The 19,279-nt window shown below is 52.4% G+C and overlaps 39 non-coding genes across 39 annotated transcripts; 15 read left to right on the top strand and 24 right to left on the bottom strand.

Moving 5' to 3' along the window:
• Positions 1 to 269: 269 nt before the first annotated feature.
• On the top strand, positions 270 to 341 carry Trnam-cau (transfer RNA methionine (anticodon CAU)). The gene has a single exon. It is a non-coding gene; the product is annotated as a tRNA-Met (tRNA).
• A 206-nt stretch (positions 342 to 547) lies between these two features.
• On the bottom strand, positions 548 to 619 carry Trnad-guc (transfer RNA aspartic acid (anticodon GUC)). The gene has a single exon. It is a non-coding gene; the product is annotated as a tRNA-Asp (tRNA).
• Positions 620 to 720: 101 nt separating this feature from the next.
• On the bottom strand, positions 721 to 812 carry Trnai-uau (transfer RNA isoleucine (anticodon UAU)). Its single transcript is given in 2 exon segments — positions 721 to 756; positions 775 to 812. It is a non-coding gene; the product is annotated as a tRNA-Ile (tRNA).
• Positions 813 to 1,550: 738 nt separating this feature from the next.
• Positions 1,551 to 1,622, top strand: Trnam-cau (transfer RNA methionine (anticodon CAU)). The gene has a single exon. It is a non-coding gene; the product is annotated as a tRNA-Met (tRNA).
• A 206-nt stretch (positions 1,623 to 1,828) lies between these two features.
• On the bottom strand, positions 1,829 to 1,900 carry Trnad-guc (transfer RNA aspartic acid (anticodon GUC)). Its single transcript has one exon. It is a non-coding gene; the product is annotated as a tRNA-Asp (tRNA).
• Positions 1,901 to 2,001: 101 nt separating this feature from the next.
• Positions 2,002 to 2,093, bottom strand: Trnai-uau (transfer RNA isoleucine (anticodon UAU)). The gene is given in 2 exon segments: positions 2,002 to 2,037; positions 2,056 to 2,093. It is a non-coding gene; the product is annotated as a tRNA-Ile (tRNA).
• A 738-nt stretch (positions 2,094 to 2,831) lies between these two features.
• Positions 2,832 to 2,903, top strand: Trnam-cau (transfer RNA methionine (anticodon CAU)). Its single transcript has one exon. It is a non-coding gene; the product is annotated as a tRNA-Met (tRNA).
• Positions 2,904 to 3,109: 206 nt separating this feature from the next.
• Trnad-guc (transfer RNA aspartic acid (anticodon GUC)) lies at positions 3,110 to 3,181 on the bottom strand. Its single transcript has one exon. It is a non-coding gene; the product is annotated as a tRNA-Asp (tRNA).
• Positions 3,182 to 3,282: 101 nt separating this feature from the next.
• On the bottom strand, positions 3,283 to 3,374 carry Trnai-uau (transfer RNA isoleucine (anticodon UAU)). The gene is given in 2 exon segments: positions 3,283 to 3,318; positions 3,337 to 3,374. It is a non-coding gene; the product is annotated as a tRNA-Ile (tRNA).
• Positions 3,375 to 4,112: 738 nt separating this feature from the next.
• Trnam-cau (transfer RNA methionine (anticodon CAU)) lies at positions 4,113 to 4,184 on the top strand. The gene has a single exon. It is a non-coding gene; the product is annotated as a tRNA-Met (tRNA).
• Positions 4,185 to 4,390: 206 nt separating this feature from the next.
• Trnad-guc (transfer RNA aspartic acid (anticodon GUC)) lies at positions 4,391 to 4,462 on the bottom strand. Its single transcript has one exon. It is a non-coding gene; the product is annotated as a tRNA-Asp (tRNA).
• A 101-nt stretch (positions 4,463 to 4,563) lies between these two features.
• Trnai-uau (transfer RNA isoleucine (anticodon UAU)) lies at positions 4,564 to 4,655 on the bottom strand. The gene is given in 2 exon segments: positions 4,564 to 4,599; positions 4,618 to 4,655. It is a non-coding gene; the product is annotated as a tRNA-Ile (tRNA).
• Positions 4,656 to 5,393: 738 nt separating this feature from the next.
• On the top strand, positions 5,394 to 5,465 carry Trnam-cau (transfer RNA methionine (anticodon CAU)). Its single transcript has one exon. It is a non-coding gene; the product is annotated as a tRNA-Met (tRNA).
• A 379-nt stretch (positions 5,466 to 5,844) lies between these two features.
• On the bottom strand, positions 5,845 to 5,936 carry Trnai-uau (transfer RNA isoleucine (anticodon UAU)). The gene is given in 2 exon segments: positions 5,845 to 5,880; positions 5,899 to 5,936. It is a non-coding gene; the product is annotated as a tRNA-Ile (tRNA).
• Positions 5,937 to 6,674: 738 nt separating this feature from the next.
• Trnam-cau (transfer RNA methionine (anticodon CAU)) lies at positions 6,675 to 6,746 on the top strand. Its single transcript has one exon. It is a non-coding gene; the product is annotated as a tRNA-Met (tRNA).
• Positions 6,747 to 6,952: 206 nt separating this feature from the next.
• On the bottom strand, positions 6,953 to 7,024 carry Trnad-guc (transfer RNA aspartic acid (anticodon GUC)). The gene has a single exon. It is a non-coding gene; the product is annotated as a tRNA-Asp (tRNA).
• A 101-nt stretch (positions 7,025 to 7,125) lies between these two features.
• On the bottom strand, positions 7,126 to 7,217 carry Trnai-uau (transfer RNA isoleucine (anticodon UAU)). Its single transcript is given in 2 exon segments — positions 7,126 to 7,161; positions 7,180 to 7,217. It is a non-coding gene; the product is annotated as a tRNA-Ile (tRNA).
• Positions 7,218 to 7,955: 738 nt separating this feature from the next.
• Positions 7,956 to 8,027, top strand: Trnam-cau (transfer RNA methionine (anticodon CAU)). Its single transcript has one exon. It is a non-coding gene; the product is annotated as a tRNA-Met (tRNA).
• A 379-nt stretch (positions 8,028 to 8,406) lies between these two features.
• Positions 8,407 to 8,498, bottom strand: Trnai-uau (transfer RNA isoleucine (anticodon UAU)). Its single transcript is given in 2 exon segments — positions 8,407 to 8,442; positions 8,461 to 8,498. It is a non-coding gene; the product is annotated as a tRNA-Ile (tRNA).
• A 738-nt stretch (positions 8,499 to 9,236) lies between these two features.
• Positions 9,237 to 9,308, top strand: Trnam-cau (transfer RNA methionine (anticodon CAU)). Its single transcript has one exon. It is a non-coding gene; the product is annotated as a tRNA-Met (tRNA).
• A 206-nt stretch (positions 9,309 to 9,514) lies between these two features.
• On the bottom strand, positions 9,515 to 9,586 carry Trnad-guc (transfer RNA aspartic acid (anticodon GUC)). Its single transcript has one exon. It is a non-coding gene; the product is annotated as a tRNA-Asp (tRNA).
• Positions 9,587 to 9,687: 101 nt separating this feature from the next.
• Positions 9,688 to 9,779, bottom strand: Trnai-uau (transfer RNA isoleucine (anticodon UAU)). Its single transcript is given in 2 exon segments — positions 9,688 to 9,723; positions 9,742 to 9,779. It is a non-coding gene; the product is annotated as a tRNA-Ile (tRNA).
• Positions 9,780 to 10,517: 738 nt separating this feature from the next.
• On the top strand, positions 10,518 to 10,589 carry Trnam-cau (transfer RNA methionine (anticodon CAU)). The gene has a single exon. It is a non-coding gene; the product is annotated as a tRNA-Met (tRNA).
• Positions 10,590 to 10,968: 379 nt separating this feature from the next.
• On the bottom strand, positions 10,969 to 11,060 carry Trnai-uau (transfer RNA isoleucine (anticodon UAU)). The gene is given in 2 exon segments: positions 10,969 to 11,004; positions 11,023 to 11,060. It is a non-coding gene; the product is annotated as a tRNA-Ile (tRNA).
• Positions 11,061 to 11,799: 739 nt separating this feature from the next.
• On the top strand, positions 11,800 to 11,871 carry Trnam-cau (transfer RNA methionine (anticodon CAU)). Its single transcript has one exon. It is a non-coding gene; the product is annotated as a tRNA-Met (tRNA).
• A 379-nt stretch (positions 11,872 to 12,250) lies between these two features.
• Trnai-uau (transfer RNA isoleucine (anticodon UAU)) lies at positions 12,251 to 12,342 on the bottom strand. Its single transcript is given in 2 exon segments — positions 12,251 to 12,286; positions 12,305 to 12,342. It is a non-coding gene; the product is annotated as a tRNA-Ile (tRNA).
• Positions 12,343 to 13,080: 738 nt separating this feature from the next.
• Trnam-cau (transfer RNA methionine (anticodon CAU)) lies at positions 13,081 to 13,152 on the top strand. The gene has a single exon. It is a non-coding gene; the product is annotated as a tRNA-Met (tRNA).
• Positions 13,153 to 13,358: 206 nt separating this feature from the next.
• On the bottom strand, positions 13,359 to 13,430 carry Trnad-guc (transfer RNA aspartic acid (anticodon GUC)). The gene has a single exon. It is a non-coding gene; the product is annotated as a tRNA-Asp (tRNA).
• Positions 13,431 to 13,531: 101 nt separating this feature from the next.
• Positions 13,532 to 13,623, bottom strand: Trnai-uau (transfer RNA isoleucine (anticodon UAU)). Its single transcript is given in 2 exon segments — positions 13,532 to 13,567; positions 13,586 to 13,623. It is a non-coding gene; the product is annotated as a tRNA-Ile (tRNA).
• A 738-nt stretch (positions 13,624 to 14,361) lies between these two features.
• Trnam-cau (transfer RNA methionine (anticodon CAU)) lies at positions 14,362 to 14,433 on the top strand. Its single transcript has one exon. It is a non-coding gene; the product is annotated as a tRNA-Met (tRNA).
• A 206-nt stretch (positions 14,434 to 14,639) lies between these two features.
• Positions 14,640 to 14,711, bottom strand: Trnad-guc (transfer RNA aspartic acid (anticodon GUC)). Its single transcript has one exon. It is a non-coding gene; the product is annotated as a tRNA-Asp (tRNA).
• A 101-nt stretch (positions 14,712 to 14,812) lies between these two features.
• Trnai-uau (transfer RNA isoleucine (anticodon UAU)) lies at positions 14,813 to 14,904 on the bottom strand. The gene is given in 2 exon segments: positions 14,813 to 14,848; positions 14,867 to 14,904. It is a non-coding gene; the product is annotated as a tRNA-Ile (tRNA).
• Positions 14,905 to 15,642: 738 nt separating this feature from the next.
• On the top strand, positions 15,643 to 15,714 carry Trnam-cau (transfer RNA methionine (anticodon CAU)). Its single transcript has one exon. It is a non-coding gene; the product is annotated as a tRNA-Met (tRNA).
• A 379-nt stretch (positions 15,715 to 16,093) lies between these two features.
• On the bottom strand, positions 16,094 to 16,185 carry Trnai-uau (transfer RNA isoleucine (anticodon UAU)). The gene is given in 2 exon segments: positions 16,094 to 16,129; positions 16,148 to 16,185. It is a non-coding gene; the product is annotated as a tRNA-Ile (tRNA).
• A 738-nt stretch (positions 16,186 to 16,923) lies between these two features.
• On the top strand, positions 16,924 to 16,995 carry Trnam-cau (transfer RNA methionine (anticodon CAU)). Its single transcript has one exon. It is a non-coding gene; the product is annotated as a tRNA-Met (tRNA).
• A 206-nt stretch (positions 16,996 to 17,201) lies between these two features.
• On the bottom strand, positions 17,202 to 17,273 carry Trnad-guc (transfer RNA aspartic acid (anticodon GUC)). Its single transcript has one exon. It is a non-coding gene; the product is annotated as a tRNA-Asp (tRNA).
• A 101-nt stretch (positions 17,274 to 17,374) lies between these two features.
• Positions 17,375 to 17,466, bottom strand: Trnai-uau (transfer RNA isoleucine (anticodon UAU)). Its single transcript is given in 2 exon segments — positions 17,375 to 17,410; positions 17,429 to 17,466. It is a non-coding gene; the product is annotated as a tRNA-Ile (tRNA).
• Positions 17,467 to 18,204: 738 nt separating this feature from the next.
• Positions 18,205 to 18,276, top strand: Trnam-cau (transfer RNA methionine (anticodon CAU)). Its single transcript has one exon. It is a non-coding gene; the product is annotated as a tRNA-Met (tRNA).
• Positions 18,277 to 18,655: 379 nt separating this feature from the next.
• On the bottom strand, positions 18,656 to 18,747 carry Trnai-uau (transfer RNA isoleucine (anticodon UAU)). The gene is given in 2 exon segments: positions 18,656 to 18,691; positions 18,710 to 18,747. It is a non-coding gene; the product is annotated as a tRNA-Ile (tRNA).
• Positions 18,748 to 19,279: the final 532 nt, after the last annotated feature.

Here is a 19,279-nt window from a genome sequence, read left to right as displayed (position 1 = left end):
ACGCGCAGCTCGGCAGTGGATTTAGTATGTCGCCGCATCGAGGAGTGCAGTGTTATTCCTGTGCATCTCGCAGCTGCATGTCGAGGTGATGGTGGTAAATGCCGCTGCCTGCAAGCGTCAGCGTAGCGTCAGTCGAGCAAAGTCGAGACAAGTCAAGCTGAGAGCTGTAGGAGATGTTGCGCAATTAAATGTACGCGTGTGAAAGCCACGCAGACAACACTGTCCAAGTGTCCCACGTGATGTGACGAAGAGCTAGAACACCCCCACACAGCAGAGTGGCGCAGTGGAAGCGTGCTGGGCCCATAACCCAGAGGACCGTGGATCGAAACCACGCTCTGCTAAAATTATATCTTTTGCTGATTGTGTCGAGATCGATTACTACGCGTGGAGAGTCGGCATTAACAGCGAACCCCATAATTAGAAAGTGTGAGGAATGCGAGAACTACTTCCTACGATGTAGCATTTTGCAGCAAGTTAATGGCAAAGTTAATGCTCTTCCACCCCACACGCGCAACACTCGAGCAGATTTGTGAGATAAAAATCGCGCCTCCCCGGCGGGGAATCGAACCCCGGTCTCCCGCGTGACAGGCGGGGATACTAAACACTATACTACCGAGGAAGTCGCACCTACCGCATATAATGCACATTAAACTTTTTGGCGTAGCTGATACATCTGAAATCTAGCCTCCAGATGCTGTCAGCTGTTACGACATAAAAGTATGCCCCAGGTGAGGCTCGAACTCACAACCCCGGCATTGCTCACGGCTACTGCCTTATAAGTACCGTGCGCTAACCAATTGCGCCACTGGGGCTACAGCCAAACGCTCTCAATTAGCCATATTCACTTTGCTGCAAACCAGTGGTGGCCACAAATACATACGATCGCCACCTGCGGCCACACTGCGACTTTGGCACCTAACTACGAATGCTTCGTGCTATTCGTGTTTCATATGCTACGCTTACATGCACATCAACTGCCTCTAGTCAACGAAAAAACGCAGAAAAACGCGCGCCTTTGCTCCTGCTACCTGTCGAACAGCGGGCGCAGATATGTGGCAAGGTCCAAGCTCTGCAAGCGCACCGCGACCACGCCGCTGGACGAGAAGTGCCTTCCTTGGGAGCTTGCAGAGCCCTGAAGAACACGTTTCTTAGAGAGGTGCACTTGTCTCGTAGAACGAGACACAGTCCGTGGCCCTATGGCGCAAGGGATAACGCGTCTGACAACGGATCGGAAGATTCCAGCTTCTGATCCTGGCACGGTCGGCAATTTGTTAGTTGCCAACGCGCAGCTCGGCAGTGGATTTAGTATGTCGCCGCATCGAGGAGTGCAGTGTTATTCCTGTGCATCTCGCAGCTGCATGTCGAGGTGATGGTGGTAAATGCCGCTGCCTGCAAGCGTCAGCGTAGCGTCAGTCGAGCAAAGTCGAGACAAGTCAAGCTGAGAGCTGTAGGAGATGTTGCGCAATTAAATGTACGCGTGTGAAAGCCACGCAGACAACACTGTCCAAGTGTCCCACGTGATGTGACGAAGAGCTAGAACACCCCCACACAGCAGAGTGGCGCAGTGGAAGCGTGCTGGGCCCATAACCCAGAGGACCGTGGATCGAAACCACGCTCTGCTAAAATTATATCTTTTGCTGATTGTGTCGAGATCGATTACTACGCGTGGAGAGTCGGCATTAACAGCGAACCCCATAATTAGAAAGTGTGAGGAATGCGAGAACTACTTCCTACGATGTAGCATTTTGCAGCAAGTTAATGGCAAAGTTAATGCTCTTCCACCCCACACGCGCAACACTCGAGCAGATTTGTGAGATAAAAATCGCGCCTCCCCGGCGGGGAATCGAACCCCGGTCTCCCGCGTGACAGGCGGGGATACTAAACACTATACTACCGAGGAAGTCGCACCTACCGCATATAATGCACATTAAACTTTTTGGCGTAGCTGATACATCTGAAATCTAGCCTCCAGATGCTGTCAGCTGTTACGACATAAAAGTATGCCCCAGGTGAGGCTCGAACTCACAACCCCGGCATTGCTCACGGCTACTGCCTTATAAGTACCGTGCGCTAACCAATTGCGCCACTGGGGCTACAGCCAAACGCTCTCAATTAGCCATATTCACTTTGCTGCAAACCAGTGGTGGCCACAAATACATACGATCGCCACCTGCGGCCACACTGCGACTTTGGCACCTAACTACGAATGCTTCGTGCTATTCGTGTTTCATATGCTACGCTTACATGCACATCAACTGCCTCTAGTCAACGAAAAAACGCAGAAAAACGCGCGCCTTGCCTCCTGCTACCTGTCGAACAGCGGGCGCAGATATGTGGCAAGGTCCAAGCTCTGCAAGCGCACCGCGACCACGCCGCTGGACGAGAAGTGCCTTCCTTGGGAGCTTGCAGAGCCCTGAAGAACACGTTTCTTAGAGAGGTGCACTTGTCTCGTAGAACGAGACACAGTCTGTGGCCCTATGGCGCAAGGGATAACGCGTCTGACAACGGATCGGAAGATTCCAGCTTCTGATCCTGGCACGGTCGGCAATTTGTTAGTTGCCAACGCGCAGCTCGGCAGTGGATTTAGTATGTCGCCGCATCGAGGAGTGCAGTGTTATTCCTGTGCATCTCGCAGCTGCATGTCGAGGTGATGGTGGTAAATGCCGCTGCCTGCAAGCGTCAGCGTAGCGTCAGTCGAGCAAAGTCGAGACAAGTCAAGCTGAGAGCTGTAGGAGATGTTGCGCAATTAAATGTACGCGTGTGAAAGCCACGCAGACAACACTGTCCAAGTGTCCCACGTGATGTGACGAAGAGCTAGAACACCCCCACACAGCAGAGTGGCGCAGTGGAAGCGTGCTGGGCCCATAACCCAGAGGACCGTGGATCGAAACCACGCTCTGCTAAAATTATATCTTTTGCTGATTGTGTCGAGATCGATTACTACGCGTGGAGAGTCGGCATTAACAGCGAACCCCATAATTAGAAAGTGTGAGGAATGCGAGAACTACTTCCTACGATGTAGCATTTTGCAGCAAGTTAATGGCAAAGTTAATGCTCTTCCACCCCACACGCGCAACACTCGAGCAGATTTGTGAGATAAAAATCGCGCCTCCCCGGCGGGGAATCGAACCCCGGTCTCCCGCGTGACAGGCGGGGATACTAAACACTATACTACCGAGGAAGTCGCACCTACCGCATATAATGCACATTAAACTTTTTGGCGTAGCTGATACATCTGAAATCTAGCCTCCAGATGCTGTCAGCTGTTACGACATAAAAGTATGCCCCAGGTGAGGCTCGAACTCACAACCCCGGCATTGCTCACGGCTACTGCCTTATAAGTACCGTGCGCTAACCAATTGCGCCACTGGGGCTACAGCCAAACGCTCTCAATTAGCCATATTCACTTTGCTGCAAACCAGTGGTGGCCACAAATACATACGATCGCCACCTGCGGCCACACTGCGACTTTGGCACCTAACTACGAATGCTTCGTGCTATTCGTGTTTCATATGCTACGCTTACATGCACATCAACTGCCTCTAGTCAACGAAAAAACGCAGAAAAACGCGCGCCTTTGCTCCTGCTACCTGTCGAACAGCGGGCGCAGATATGTGGCAAGGTCCAAGCTCTGCAAGCGCACCGCGACCACGCCGCTGGACGAGAAGTGCCTTCCTTGGGAGCTTGCAGAGCCCTGAAGAACACGTTTCTTAGAGAGGTGCACTTGTCTCGTAGAACGAGACACAGTCCGTGGCCCTATGGCGCAAGGGATAACGCGTCTGACAACGGATCGGAAGATTCCAGCTTCTGATCCTGGCACGGTCGGCATTTTGTTAGTTGCCAACGCGCAGCTCGGCAGTGAATTTCGTATGTCGCCGCATCGAGGAGTGCAGTGTTATTCCTGTGCATCTCGCAGCTGCATGTCGAGGTGATGGTGGTAAATGCCGCTGCCTGCAAGCGTCAGCGTAGCGTCAGTCGAGCAAAGTCGAGACAAGTCAAGCTGAGAGCTGTAGGAGATGTTGCGCAATTAAATGTACGCGTGTGAAAGCCACGCAGACAACACTGTCCAAGTGTCCCACGTGATGTGACGAAGAGCTAGAACACCCCCACACAGCAGAGTGGCGCAGTGGAAGCGTGCTGGGCCCATAACCCAGAGGACCGTGGATCGAAACCACGCTCTGCTAAAATTATATCTTTTGCTGATTGTGTCGAGATCGATTACTACGCGTGGAGAGTCGGCATTAACAGCGAACCCCATAATTAGAAAGTGTGAGGAATGCGAGAACTACTTCCTACGATGTAGCATTTTGCAGCAAGTTAATGGCAAAGTTAATGCTCTTCCACCCCACACGCGCAACACTCGAGCAGATTTGTGAGATAAAAATCGCGCCTCCCCGGCGGGGAATCGAACCCCGGTCTCCCGCGTGACAGGCGGGGATACTAAACACTATACTACCGAGGAAGTCGCACCTACCGCATATAATGCACATTAAACTTTTTGGCGTAGCTGATACATCTGAAATCTAGCCTCCAGATGCTGTCAGCTGTTACGACATAAAAGTATGCCCCAGGTGAGGCTCGAACTCACAACCCCGGCATTGCTCACGGCTACTGCCTTATAAGTACCGTGCGCTAACCAATTGCGCCACTGGGGCTACAGCCAAACGCTCTCAATTAGCCATATTCACTTTGCTGCAAACCAGTGGTGGCCACAAATACATACGATCGCCACCTGCGGCCACACTGCGACTTTGGCACCTAACTACGAATGCTTCGTGCTATTCGTGTTTCATATGCTACGCTTACATGCACATCAACTGCCTCTAGTCAACGAAAAAACGCAGAAAAACGCGCGCCTTGCCTCCTGCTACCTGTCGAACAGCGGGCGCAGATATGTGGCAAGGTCCAAGCTCTGCAAGCGCACCGCGACCACGCCGCTGGACGAGAAGTGCCTTCCTTGGGAGCTTGCAGAGCCCTGAAGAACACGTTTCTTAGAGAGGTGCACTTGTCTCGTAGAACGAGACACAGTCTGTGGCCCTATGGCGCAAGGGATAACGCGTCTGACAACGGATCGGAAGATTCCAGCTTCTGATCCTGGCACGGTCGGCAATTTGTTAGTTGCCAACGCGCAGCTCGGCAGTGGATTTAGTATGTCGCCGCATCGAGGAGTGCAGTGTTATTCCTGTGCATCTCGCAGCTGCATGTCGAGGTGATGGTGGTAAATGCCGCTGCCTGCAAGCGTCAGCGTAGCGTCAGTCGAGCAAAGTCGAGACAAGTCAAGCTGAGAGCTGTAGGAGATGTTGCGCAATTAAATGTACGCGTGTGAAACCCACGCAGACAACACTGTCCAAGTGTCCCACGTGATGTGACGAAGAGTTAGAACACCCTCACACAGCAGAGTGGCGCAGTGGAAGCGTGCTGGGCCCATAACCCAGAGGTCCGTGGATCGAAACCACGCTCTGCTAAAATTATATCTTTTGCTGATTGTGTCGAGATCGATTACTACGCGTGGAGAGTCGGCATTAACAGCGAACCCCATAATTAGAAAGTGTGAGGAATGCGAGAACTACTTCCTACGATGTAGCATTTTGCAGCAAGTTAATGGCAAAGTTAATGCTCTTCCACCCCACACGCGCAACACTCGAGCAGATTTGTGAGATAAAAATCGCGCCTCCCCGGCGGGGAATCGAACCCCGGTCTCCCGCGTGACAGGCGGGGATACTAAACACTATACTACCGAGCAAGTCGCACCTACCGCATATAATGCACATTAAACTTTTTGGCGTAGCTGATACATCTGAAATCTAGCCTCCAGATGCTGTCAGCTGTTACGACATAAAAGTATGCCCCAGGTGAGGCTCGAACTCACAACCCCGGCATTGCTCACGGCTACTGCCTTATAAGTACCGTGCGCTAACCAATTGCGCCACTGGGGCTACAGCCAAACGCTCTCAATTAGCCATATTCACTTTGCTGCAAACCAGTGGTGGCCACAAATACATACGATCGCCACCTGCGGCCACACTGCGACTTTGGCACCTAACTACGAATGCTTCGTGCTATTCGTGTTTCATATGCTACGCTTACATGCACATCAACTGCCTCTAGTCAACGAAAAAACGCAGAAAAACGCGCGCCTTTGCTCCTGCTACCTGTCGAACAGCGGGCGCAGATATGTGGCAAGGTCCAAGCTCTGCAAGCGCACCGCGACCACGCCGCTGGACGAGAAGTGCCTTCCTTGGGAGCTTGCAGAGCCCTGAAGAACACGTTTCTTAGAGAGGTGCACTTGTCTCGTAGAACGAGACACAGTCCGTGGCCCTATGGCGCAAGGGATAACGCGTCTGACAACGGATCGGAAGATTCCAGCTTCTGATCCTGGCACGGTCGGCATTTTGTTAGTTGCCAACGCGCAGCTCGGCAGTGAATTTCGTATGTCGCCGCATCGAGGAGTGCAGTGTTATTCCTGTGCATCTCGCAGCTGCATGTCGAGGTGATGGTGGTAAATGCCGCTGCCTGCAAGCGTCAGCGTAGCGTCAGTCGAGCAAAGTCGAGACAAGTCAAGCTGAGAGCTGTAGGAGATGTTGCGCAATTAAATGTACGCGTGTGAAAGCCACGCAGACAACACTGTCCAAGTGTCCCACGTGATGTGACGAAGAGCTAGAACACCCCCACACAGCAGAGTGGCGCAGTGGAAGCGTGCTGGGCCCATAACCCAGAGGACCGTGGATCGAAACCACGCTCTGCTAAAATTATATCTTTTGCTGATTGTGTCGAGATCGATTACTACGCGTGGAGAGTCGGCATTAACAGCGAACCCCATAATTAGAAAGTGTGAGGAATGCGAGAACTACTTCCTACGATGTAGCATTTTGCAGCAAGTTAATGGCAAAGTTAATGCTCTTCCACCCCACACGCGCAACACTCGAGCAGATTTGTGAGATAAAAATCGCGCCTCCCCGGCGGGGAATCGAACCCCGGTCTCCCGCGTGACAGGCGGGGATACTAAACACTATACTACCGAGGAAGTCGCACCTACCGCATATAATGCACATTAAACTTTTTGGCGTAGCTGATACATCTGAAATCTAGCCTCCAGATGCTGTCAGCTGTTACGACATAAAAGTATGCCCCAGGTGAGGCTCGAACTCACAACCCCGGCATTGCTCACGGCTACTGCCTTATAAGTACCGTGCGCTAACCAATTGCGCCACTGGGGCTACAGCCAAACGCTCTCAATTAGCCATATTCACTTTGCTGCAAACCAGTGGTGGCCACAAATACATACGATCGCCACCTGCGGCCACACTGCGACTTTGGCACCTAACTACGAATGCTTCGTGCTATTCGTGTTTCATATGCTACGCTTACATGCACATCAACTGCCTCTAGTCAACGAAAAAACGCAGAAAAACGCGCGCCTTTGCTCCTGCTACCTGTCGAACAGCGGGCGCAGATATGTGGCAAGGTCCAAGCTCTGCAAGCGCACCGCGACCACGCCGCTGGACGAGAAGTGCCTTCCTTGGGAGCTTGCAGAGCCCTGAAGAACACGTTTCTTAGAGAGGTGCACTTGTCTCGTAGAACGAGACACAGTCCGTGGCCCTATGGCGCAAGGGATAACGCGTCTGACAACGGATCGGAAGATTCCAGCTTCTGATCCTGGCACGGTCGGCATTTTGTTAGTTGCCAACGCGCAGCTCGGCAGTGAATTTCGTATGTCGCCGCATCGAGGAGTGCAGTGTTATTCCTGTGCATCTCGCAGCTGCATGTCGAGGTGATGGTGGTAAATGCCGCTGCCTGCAAGCGTCAGCGTAGCGTCAGTCGAGCAAAGTCGAGACAAGTCAAGCTGAGAGCTGTAGGAGATGTTGCGCAATTAAATGTACGCGTGTGAAAGCCACGCAGACAACACTGTCCAAGTGTCCCACGTGATGTGACGAAGAGCTAGAACACCCCCACACAGCAGAGTGGCGCAGTGGAAGCGTGCTGGGCCCATAACCCAGAGGACCGTGGATCGAAACCACGCTCTGCTAAAATTATATCTTTTGCTGATTGTGTCGAGATCGATTACTACGCGTGGAGAGTCGGCATTAACAGCGAACCCCATAATTAGAAAGTGTGAGGAATGCGAGAACTACTTCCTACGATGTAGCATTTTGCAGCAAGTTAATGGCAAAGTTAATGCTCTTCCACCCCACACGCGCAACACTCGAGCAGATTTGTGAGATAAAAATCGCGCCTCCCCGGCGGGGAATCGAACCCCGGTCTCCCGCGTGACAGGCGGGGTTACTAAACACTATACTACCGAGGAAGTCGCACCTACCGCATATAATGCACATTAAACTTGTTGGCGTAGCTGATACATCTGAAATCTAGCCTCCAGATGCTGTCAGCTGTTACGACATAAAAGTATGCCCCAGGTGAGGCTCGAACTCACAACCCCGGCATTGCTCACGGCTACTGCCTTATAAGTACCGTGCGCTAACCAATTGCGCCACTGGGGCTACAGCCAAACGCTCTTAATTAGCCATATTCACTTTGCTGCAAACCAGTGGTGGCCACAAATACATACGATCGCCACCTGCGGCCACACTGCGACTTTGGCACCTAACTACGAATGCTTCGTGCTATTCGTGTTTCATATGCTACGCTTACATGCACATCAACTGCCTCTAGTCAACGAAAAAACGCAGAAAAACGCGCGCCTTGCCTCCTGCTACCTGTCGAACAGCGGGCGCAGATATGTGGCAAGGTCCAAGCTCTGCAAGCGCACCGCGACCACGCCGCTGGACGAGAAGTGCCTTCCTTGGGAGCTTGCAGAGCCCTGAAGAACACGTTTCTTAGAGAGGTGCACTTGTCTCGTAGAACGAGACACAGTCTGTGGCCCTATGGCGCAAGGGATAACGCGTCTGACAACGGATCGGAAGATTCCAGCTTCTGATCCTGGCACGGTCGGCAATTTGTTAGTTGCCAACGCGCAGCTCGGCAGTGGATTTCGTATGTCGCCGCATCGAGGAGTGCAGTGTTATTCCTGTGCATCTCGCAGCTGCATGTCGAGGTGATGGTGGTAAATGCCGCTGCCTGCAAGCGTCAGCGTAGCGTCAGTCGAGCAAAGTCGAGACAAGTCAAGCTGAGAGCTGTAGGAGATGTTGCGCAATTAAATGTACGCGTGTGAAAGCCACGCAGACAACACTGTCCAAGTGTCCCACGTGATGTGACGAAGAGCTAGAACACCCCCACACAGCAGAGTGGCGCAGTGGAAGCGTGCTGGGCCCATAACCCAGAGGACCGTGGATCGAAACCACGCTCTGCTAAAATTATATCTTTTGCTGATTGTGTCGAGATCGATTACTACGCGTGGAGAGTCGGCATTAACAGCGAACCCCATAATTAGAAAGTGTGAGGAATGCGAGAACTACTTCCTACGATGTAGCATTTTGCAGCAAGTTAATGGCAAAGTTAATGCTCTTCCACCCCACACGCGCAACACTCGAGCAGATTTGTGAGATAAAAATCGCGCCTCCCCGGCGGGGAATCGAACCCCGGTCTCCCGCGTGACAGGCGGGGATACTAAACACTATACTACCGAGGAAGTCGCACCTACCGCATATAATGCACATTAAACTTTTTGGCGTAGCTGATACATCTGAAATCTAGCCTCCAGATGCTGTCAGCTGTTACGACATAAAAGTATGCCCCAGGTGAGGCTCGAACTCACAACCCCGGCATTGCTCACGGCTACTGCCTTATAAGTACCGTGCGCTAACCAATTGCGCCACTGGGGCTACAGCCAAACGCTCTCAATTAGCCATATTCACTTTGCTGCAAACCAGTGGTGGCCACAAATACATACGATCGCCACCTGCGGCCACACTGCGACTTTGGCACCTAACTACGAATGCTTCGTGCTATTCGTGTTTCATATGCTACGCTTACATGCACATCAACTGCCTCTAGTCAACGAAAAAACGCAGAAAAACGCGCGCCTTTGCTCCTGCTACCTGTCGAACAGCGGGCGCAGATATGTGGCAAGGTCCAAGCTCTGCAAGCGCACCGCGACCACGCCGCTGGACGAGAAGTGCCTTCCTTGGGAGCTTGCAGAGCCCTGAAGAACACGTTTCTTAGAGAGGTGCACTTGTCTCGTAGAACGAGACACAGTCCGTGGCCCTATGGCGCAAGGGATAACGCGTCTGACAACGGATCGGAAGATTCCAGCTTCTGATCCTGGCACGGTCGGCATTTTGTTAGTTGCCAACGCGCAGCTCGGCAGTGAATTTCGTATGTCGCCGCATCGAGGAGTGCAGTGTTATTCCTGTGCATCTCGCAGCTGCATGTCGAGGTGATGGTGGTAAATGCCGCTGCCTGCAAGCGTCAGCGTAGCGTCAGTCGAGCAAAGTCGAGACAAGTCAAGCTGAGAGCTGTAGGAGATGTTGCGCAATTAAATGTACGCGTGTGAAAGCCACGCAGACAACACTGTCCAAGTGTCCCACGTGATGTGACGAAGAGCTAGAACACCCCCACACAGCAGAGTGGCGCAGTGGAAGCGTGCTGGGCCCATAACCCAGAGGACCGTGGATCGAAACCACGCTCTGCTAAAATTATATCTTTTGCTGATTGTGTCGAGATCGATTACTACGCGTGGAGAGTCGGCATTAACAGCGAACCCCATAATTAGAAAGTGTGAGGAATGCGAGAACTACTTCCTACGATGTAGCATTTTGCAGCAAGTTAATGGCAAAGTTAATGCTCTTCCACCCCACACGCGCAACACTCGAGCAGATTTGTGAGATAAAAATCGCGCCTCCCCGGCGGGGAATCGAACCCCGGTCTCCCGCGTGACAGGCGGGGTTACTAAACACTATACTACCGAGGAAGTCGCACCTACCGCATATAATGCACATTAAACTTGTTGGCGTAGCTGATACATCTGAAATCTAGCCTCCAGATGCTGTCAGCTGTTACGACATAAAAGTATGCCCCAGGTGAGGCTCGAACTCACAACCCCGGCATTGCTCACGGCTACTGCCTTATAAGTACCGTGCGCTAACCAATTGCGCCACTGGGGCTACAGCCAAACGCTCTTAATTAGCCATATTCACTTTGCTGCAAACCAGTGGTGGCCACAAATACATACGATCGCCACCTGCGGCCACACTGCGACTTTGGCACCTAACTACGAATGCTTCGTGCTATTCGTGTTTCATATGCTACGCTTACATGCACATCAACTGCCTCTAGTCAACGAAAAAACGCAGAAAAACGCGCGCCTTGCCTCCTGCTACCTGTCGAACAGCGGGCGCAGATATGTGGCAAGGTCCAAGCTCTGCAAGCGCACCGCGACCACGCCGCTGGACGAGAAGTGCCTTCCTTGGGAGCTTGCAGAGCCCTGAAGAACACGTTTCTTAGAGAGGTGCACTTGTCTCGTAGAACGAGACACAGTCTGTGGCCCTATGGCGCAAGGGATAACGCGTCTGACAACGGATCGGAAGATTCCAGCTTCTGATCCTGGCACGGTCGGCAATTTGTTAGTTGCCAACGCGCAGCTCGGCAGTGGATTTCGTATGTCGCCGCATCGAGGAGTGCAGTGTTATTCCTGTGCATCTCGCAGCTGCATGTCGAGGTGATGGTGGTAAATGCCGCTGCCTGCAAGCGTCAGCGTAGCGTCAGTCGAGCAAAGTCGAGACAAGTCAAGCTGAGAGCTGTAGGAGATGTTGCGCAATTAAATGTACGCGTGTGAAAGCCACGCAGACAACACTGTCCAAGTGTCCCACGTGATGTGACGAAGAGTTAGAACACCCCCCACACAGCAGAGTGGCGCAGTGGAAGCGTGCTGGGCCCATAACCCAGAGGTCCGTGGATCGAAACCACGCTCTGCTAAAATTATATCTTTTGCTGATTGTGTCGAGATCGATTACTACGCGTGGAGAGTCGGCATTAACAGCGAACCCCATAATTAGAAAGTGTGAGGAATGCGAGAACTACTTCCTACGATGTAGCATTTTGCAGCAAGTTAATGGCAAAGTTAATGCTCTTCCACCCCACACGCGCAACACTCGAGCAGATTTGTGAGATAAAAATCGCGCCTCCCCGGCGGGGAATCGAACCCCCGTCTCCCGCGTGACAGGCGGGGATACTAAACGCTATACTACCGAGGAAGTCGCACCTACCGCATATAATGCACATTAAACTTTTTGGCGCAGCTGATACATCTGAAATCTAGCCTCCAGATGCTGTCAGCTGTTACGACATAAAAGTATGCCCCAGGTGAGGCTCGAACTCACAACCCCGGCATTGCTCACGGCTACTGCCTTATAAGTACCGTGCGCTAACCAATTGCGCCACTGGGGCTACAGCCAAACGCTCTCAATTAGCCATATTCACTTTGCTGCAAACCAGTGGTGGCCACAAATACATACGATCGCCACCTGCGGCCACACTGCGACTTTGGCACCTAACTACGAATGCTTCGTGCTATTCGTGTTTCATATGCTACGCTTACATGCACATCAACTGCCTCTAGTCAACGAAAAAACGCAGAAAAACGCGCGCCTTGCCTCCTGCTACCTGTCGAACAGCGGGCGCAGATATGTGGCAAGGTCCAAGCTCTGCAAGCGCACCGCGACCACGCCGCTGGACGAGAAGTGCCTTCCTTGGGAGCTTGCAGAGCCCTGAAGAACACGTTTCTTAGAGAGGTGCACTTGTCTCGTAGAACGAGACACAGTCTGTGGCCCTATGGCGCAAGGGATAACGCGTCTGACAACGGATCGGAAGATTCCAGCTTCTGATCCTGGCACGGTCGGGAATTTGTTAGTTGCCAACGCGCAGCTCGGCAGTGGATTTCGTATGTCGCCGCATCGAGGAGTGCAGTGTTATTCCTGTGCATCTCGCAGCTGCATGTCGAGGTGATGGTGGTAAATGCCGCTGCCTGCAAGCGTCAGCGTAGCGTCAGTCGAGCAAAGTCGAGACAAGTCAAGCTGAGAGCTGTAGGAGATGTTGCGCAATTAAATGTACGCGTGTGAAAGCCACGCAGTCAACACTGTCCAAGTGTCCCACGTGATGTGACGAAGAGCTAGAACACCCCCACACAGCAGAGTGGCGCAGTGGAAGCGTGCTGGGCCCATAACCCAGAGGTCCGTGGATCGAAACCACGCTCTGCTAAAATTATATCTTTTGCTGATTGTGTCGAGATCGATTACTACGCGTGGAGAGTCGGCATTAACAGCGAACCCCATAATTAGAAAGTGTGAGGAATGCGAGAACTACTTCCTACGATGTAGCATTTTGCAGCAAGTTAATGGCAAAGTTAATGCTCTTCCACCCCACACGCGCAACACTCGAGCAGATTTGTGAGATAAAAATCGCGCCTCCCCGGCGGGGAATCGAACCCCGGTCTCCCGCGTGACAGGCGGGGATACTAAACACTATACTACCGAGGAAGCCGCACCTACCGCATATAATGCACATTAAACTTGTTGGCGTAGCTGATACATCTGAAATCTAGCCTCCAGATGCTGTCAGCTGTTACGACATAAAAGTATGCCCCAGGTGAGGCTCGAACTCACAACCCCGGCATTGCTCACGGCTACTGCCTTATAAGTACCGTGCGCTAACCAATTGCGCCACTGGGGCTACAGCCAAACGCTCTCAATTAGCCATATTCACTTTGCTGCAAACCAGTGGTGGCCACAAATACATACGATCGCCACCTGCGGCCACACTGCGACTTTGGCACCTAACTACGAATGCTTCGTGCTATTCGTGTTTCATATGCTACGCTTACATGCACATCAACTGCCTCTAGTCAACGAAAAAACGCAGAAAAACGCGCGCCTTGCCTCCTGCTACCTGTCGAACAGCGGGCGCAGATATGTGGCAAGGTCCAAGCTCTGCAAGCGCACCGCGACCACGCCGCTGGACGAGAAGTGCCTTCCTTGGGAGCTTGCAGAGCCCTGAAGAACACGTTTCTTAGAGAGGTGCACTTGTCTCGTAGAACGAGACACAGTCTGTGGCCCTATGGCGCAAGGGATAACGCGTCTGACAACGGATCGGAAGATTCCAGCTTCTGATCCTGGCACAGTCGGCAATTTGTTAGTTGCCAACGCGCAGCTCGGCAGTGGATTTCGTATGTCGCCGCATCGAGGAGTGCAGTGTTATTCCTGTGCATCTCGCAGCTGCATGTCGAGGTGATGGTGGTAAATGCCGCTGCCTGCAAGCGTCAGCGTAGCGTCAGTCGAGCAAAGTCGAGACAAGTCAAGCTGAGAGCTGTAGGAGATGTTGCGCAATTAAATGTACGCGTGTGAAAGCCACGCAGACAACACTGTCCAAGTGTCCCACGTGATGTGACGAAGAGCTAGAACACCCCCACACAGCAGAGTGGCGCAGTGGAAGCGTGCTGGGCCCATAACCCAGAGGACCGTGGATCGAAACCACGCTCTGCTAAAATTATATCTTTTGCTGATTGTGTCGAGATCGATTACTACGCGTGGAGAGTCGGCATTAACAGCGAACCCCATAATTAGAAAGTGTGAGGAATGCGAGAACTACTTCCTACGATGTAGCATTTTGCAGCAAGTTAATGGCAAAGTTAATGCTCTTCCACCCCACACGCGCAACACTCGAGCAGATTTGTGAGATAAAAATCGCGCCTCCCCGGCGGGGAATCGAACCCCGGTCTCCCGCGTGACAGGCGGGGATACTAAACACTATACTACCGAGGAAGTCGCACCTACCGCATATAATGCACATTAAACTTTTTGGCGTAGCTGATACATCTGAAATCTAGCCTCCAGATGCTGTCAGCTGTTACGACATAAAAGTATGCCCCAGGTGAGGCTCGAACTCACAACCCCGGCATTGCTCACGGCTACTGCCTTATAAGTACCGTGCGCTAACCAATTGCGCCACTGGGGCTACAGCCAAACGCTCTCAATTAGCCATATTCACTTTGCTGCAAACCAGTGGTGGCCACAAATACATACGATCGCCACCTGCGGCCACACTGCGACTTTGGCACCTAACTACGAATGCTTCGTGCTATTCGTGTTTCATATGCTACGCTTACATGCACATCAACTGCCTCTAGTCAACGAAAAAACGCAGAAAAACGCGCGCCTTTGCTCCTGCTACCTGTCGAACAGCGGGCGCAGATATGTGGCAAGGTCCAAGCTCTGCAAGCGCACCGCGACCACGCCGCTGGACGAGAAGTGCCTTCCTTGGGAGCTTGCAGAGCCCTGAAGAACACGTTTCTTAGAGAGGTGCACTTGTCTCGTAGAACGAGACACAGTCCGTGGCCCTATGGCGCAAGGGATAACGCGTCTGACAACGGATCGGAAGATTCCAGCTTCTGATCCTGGCACGGTCGGCATTTTGTTAGTTGCCAACGCGCAGCTCGGCAGTGAATTTCGTATGTCGCCGCATCGAGGAGTGCAGTGTTATTCCTGTGCATCTCGCAGCTGCATGTCGAGGTGATGGTGGTAAATGCCGCTGCCTGCAAGCGTCAGCGTAGCGTCAGTCGAGCAAAGTCGAGACAAGTCAAGCTGAGAGCTGTAGGAGATGTTGCGCAATTAAATGTACGCGTGTGAAAGCCACGCAGACAACACTGTCCAAGTGTCCCACGTGATGTGACGAAGAGCTAGAACACCCCCACACAGCAGAGTGGCGCAGTGGAAGCGTGCTGGGCCCATAACCCAGAGGACCGTGGATCGAAACCACGCTCTGCTAAAATTATATCTTTTGCTGATTGTGTCGAGATCGATTACTACGCGTGGAGAGTCGGCATTAACAGCGAACCCCATAATTAGAAAGTGTGAGGAATGCGAGAACTACTTCCTACGATGTAGCATTTTGCAGCAAGTTAATGGCAAAGTTAATGCTCTTCCACCCCACACGCGCAACACTCGAGCAGATTTGTGAGATAAAAATCGCGCCTCCCCGGCGGGGAATCGAACCCCGGTCTCCCGCGTGACAGGCGGGGTTACTAAACACTATACTACCGAGGAAGTCGCACCTACCGCATATAATGCACATTAAACTTGTTGGCGTAGCTGATACATCTGAAATCTAGCCTCCAGATGCTGTCAGCTGTTACGACATAAAAGTATGCCCCAGGTGAGGCTCGAACTCACAACCCCGGCATTGCTCACGGCTACTGCCTTATAAGTACCGTGCGCTAACCAATTGCGCCACTGGGGCTACAGCCAAACGCTCTTAATTAGCCATATTCACTTTGCTGCAAACCAGTGGTGGCCACAAATACATACGATCGCCACCTGCGGCCACACTGCGACTTTGGCACCTAACTACGAATGCTTCGTGCTATTCGTGTTTCATATGCTACGCTTACATGCACATCAACTGCCTCTAGTCAACGAAAAAACGCAGAAAAACGCGCGCCTTGCCTCCTGCTACCTGTCGAACAGCGGGCGCAGATATGTGGCAAGGTCCAAGCTCTGCAAGCGCACCGCGACCACGCCGCTGGACGAGAAGTGCCTTCCTTGGGAGCTTGCAGAGCCCTGAAGAACACGTTTCTTAGAGAGGTGCACTTGTCTCGTAGAACGAGACACAGTCTGTGGCCCTATGGCGCAAGGGATAACGCGTCTGACAACGGATCGGAAGATTCCAGCTTCTGATCCTGGCACGGTCGGCAATTTGTTAGTTGCCAACGCGCAGCTCGGCAGTGGATTTCGTATGTCGCCGCATCGAGGAGTGCAGTGTTATTCCTGTGCATCTCGCAGCTGCATGTCGAGGTGATGGTGGTAAATGCCGCTGCCTGCAAGCGTCAGCGTAGCGTCAGTCGAGCAAAGTCGAGACAAGTCAAGCTGAGAGCTGTAGGAGATGTTGCGCAATTAAATGTACGCGTGTGAAAGCCACGCAGACAACACTGTCCAAGTGTCCCACGTGATGTGACGAAGAGCTAGAACACCCCCACACAGCAGAGTGGCGCAGTGGAAGCGTGCTGGGCCCATAACCCAGAGGACCGTGGATCGAAACCACGCTCTGCTAAAATTATATCTTTTGCTGATTGTGTCGAGATCGATTACTACGCGTGGAGAGTCGGCATTAACAGCGAACCCCATAATTAGAAAGTGTGAGGAATGCGAGAACTACTTCCTACGATGTAGCATTTTGCAGCAAGTTAATGGCAAAGTTAATGCTCTTCCACCCCACACGCGCAACACTCGAGCAGATTTGTGAGATAAAAATCGCGCCTCCCCGGCGGGGAATCGAACCCCGGTCTCCCGCGTGACAGGCGGGGATACTAAACACTATACTACCGAGGAAGTCGCACCTACCGCATATAATGCACATTAAACTTTTTGGCGTAGCTGATACATCTGAAATCTAGCCTCCAGATGCTGTCAGCTGTTACGACATAAAAGTATGCCCCAGGTGAGGCTCGAACTCACAACCCCGGCATTGCTCACGGCTACTGCCTTATAAGTACCGTGCGCTAACCAATTGCGCCACTGGGGCTACAGCCAAACGCTCTCAATTAGCCATATTCACTTTGCTGCAAACCAGTGGTGGCCACAAATACATACGATCGCCACCTGCGGCCACACTGCGACTTTGGCACCTAACTACGAATGCTTCGTGCTATTCGTGTTTCATATGCTACGCTTACATGCACATCAACTGCCTCTAGTCAACGAAAAAACGCAGAAAAACGCGCGCCTTTGCTCCTGCTACCTGTCGAACAGCGGGCGCAGATATGTGGCAAGGTCCAAGCTCTGCAAGCGCACCGCGACCACGCCGCTGGACGAGAAGTGCCTTCCTTGGGAGCTTGCAGAGCCCTGAAGAACACGTTTCTTAGAGAGGTGCACTTGTCTCGTAGAACGAGACACAGTCCGTGGCCCTATGGCGCAAGGGATAACGCGTCTGACAACGGATCGGAAGATTCCAGCTTCTGATCCTGGCACGGTCGGCATTTTGTTAGTTGCCAACGCGCAGCTCGGCAGTGAATTTCGTATGTCGCCGCATCGAGGAGTGCAGTGTTATTCCTGTGCATCTCGCAGCTGCATGTCGAGGTGATGGTGGTAAATGCCGCTGCCTGCAAGCGTCAGCGTAGCGTCAGTCGAGCAAAGTCGAGACAAGTCAAGCTGAGAGCTGTAGGAGATGTTGCGCAATTAAATGTACGCGTGTGAAAGCCACGCAGACAACACTGTCCAAGTGTCCCACGTGATGTGACGAAGAGCTAGAACACCCCCACACAGCAGAGTGGCGCAGTGGAAGCGTGCTGGGCCCATAACCCAGAGGACCGTGGATCGAAACCACGCTCTGCTAAAATTATATCTTTTGCTGATTGTGTCGAGATCGATTACTACGCGTGGAGAGTCGGCATTAACAGCGAACCCCATAATTAGAAAGTGTGAGGAATGCGAGAACTACTTCCTACGATGTAGCATTTTGCAGCAAGTTAATGGCAAAGTTAATGCTCTTCCACCCCACACGCGCAACACTCGAGCAGATTTGTGAGATAAAAATCGCGCCTCCCCGGCGGGGAATCGAACCCCGGTCTCCCGCGTGACAGGCGGGGTTACTAAACACTATACTACCGAGGAAGTCGCACCTACCGCATATAATGCACATTAAACTTGTTGGCGTAGCTGATACATCTGAAATCTAGCCTCCAGATGCTGTCAGCTGTTACGACATAAAAGTATGCCCCAGGTGAGGCTCGAACTCACAACCCCGGCATTGCTCACGGCTACTGCCTTATAAGTACCGTGCGCTAACCAATTGCGCCACTGGGGCTACAGCCAAACGCTCTTAATTAGCCATATTCACTTTGCTGCAAACCAGTGGTGGCCACAAATACATACGATCGCCACCTGCGGCCACACTGCGACTTTGGCACCTAACTACGAATGCTTCGTGCTATTCGTGTTTCATATGCTACGCTTACATGCACATCAACTGCCTCTAGTCAACGAAAAAACGCAGAAAAACGCGCGCCTTGCCTCCTGCTACCTGTCGAACAGCGGGCGCAGATATGTGGCAAGGTCCAAGCTCTGCAAGCGCACCGCGACCACGCCGCTGGACGAGAAGTGCCTTCCTTGGGAGCTTGCAGAGCCCTGAAGAACACGTTTCTTAGAGAGGTGCACTTGTCTCGTAGAACGAGACACAGTCTGTGGCCCTATGGCGCAAGGGATAACGCGTCTGACAACGGATCGGAAGATTCCAGCTTCTGATCCTGGCACGGTCGGCAATTTGTTAGTTGCCAACGCGCAGCTCGGCAGTGGATTTCGTATGTCGCCGCATCGAGGAGTGCAGTGTTATTCCTGTG

The sequence above is a fragment of the Schistocerca gregaria genome, chromosome 8, assembly GCF_023897955.1.
Source record: "Schistocerca gregaria isolate iqSchGreg1 chromosome 8, iqSchGreg1.2, whole genome shotgun sequence".
Classification (NCBI taxonomy): Eukaryota; Metazoa; Arthropoda; class Insecta; order Orthoptera; family Acrididae; genus Schistocerca; species Schistocerca gregaria.
This window is presented reverse-complemented; position numbering and strand designations above follow the sequence as displayed.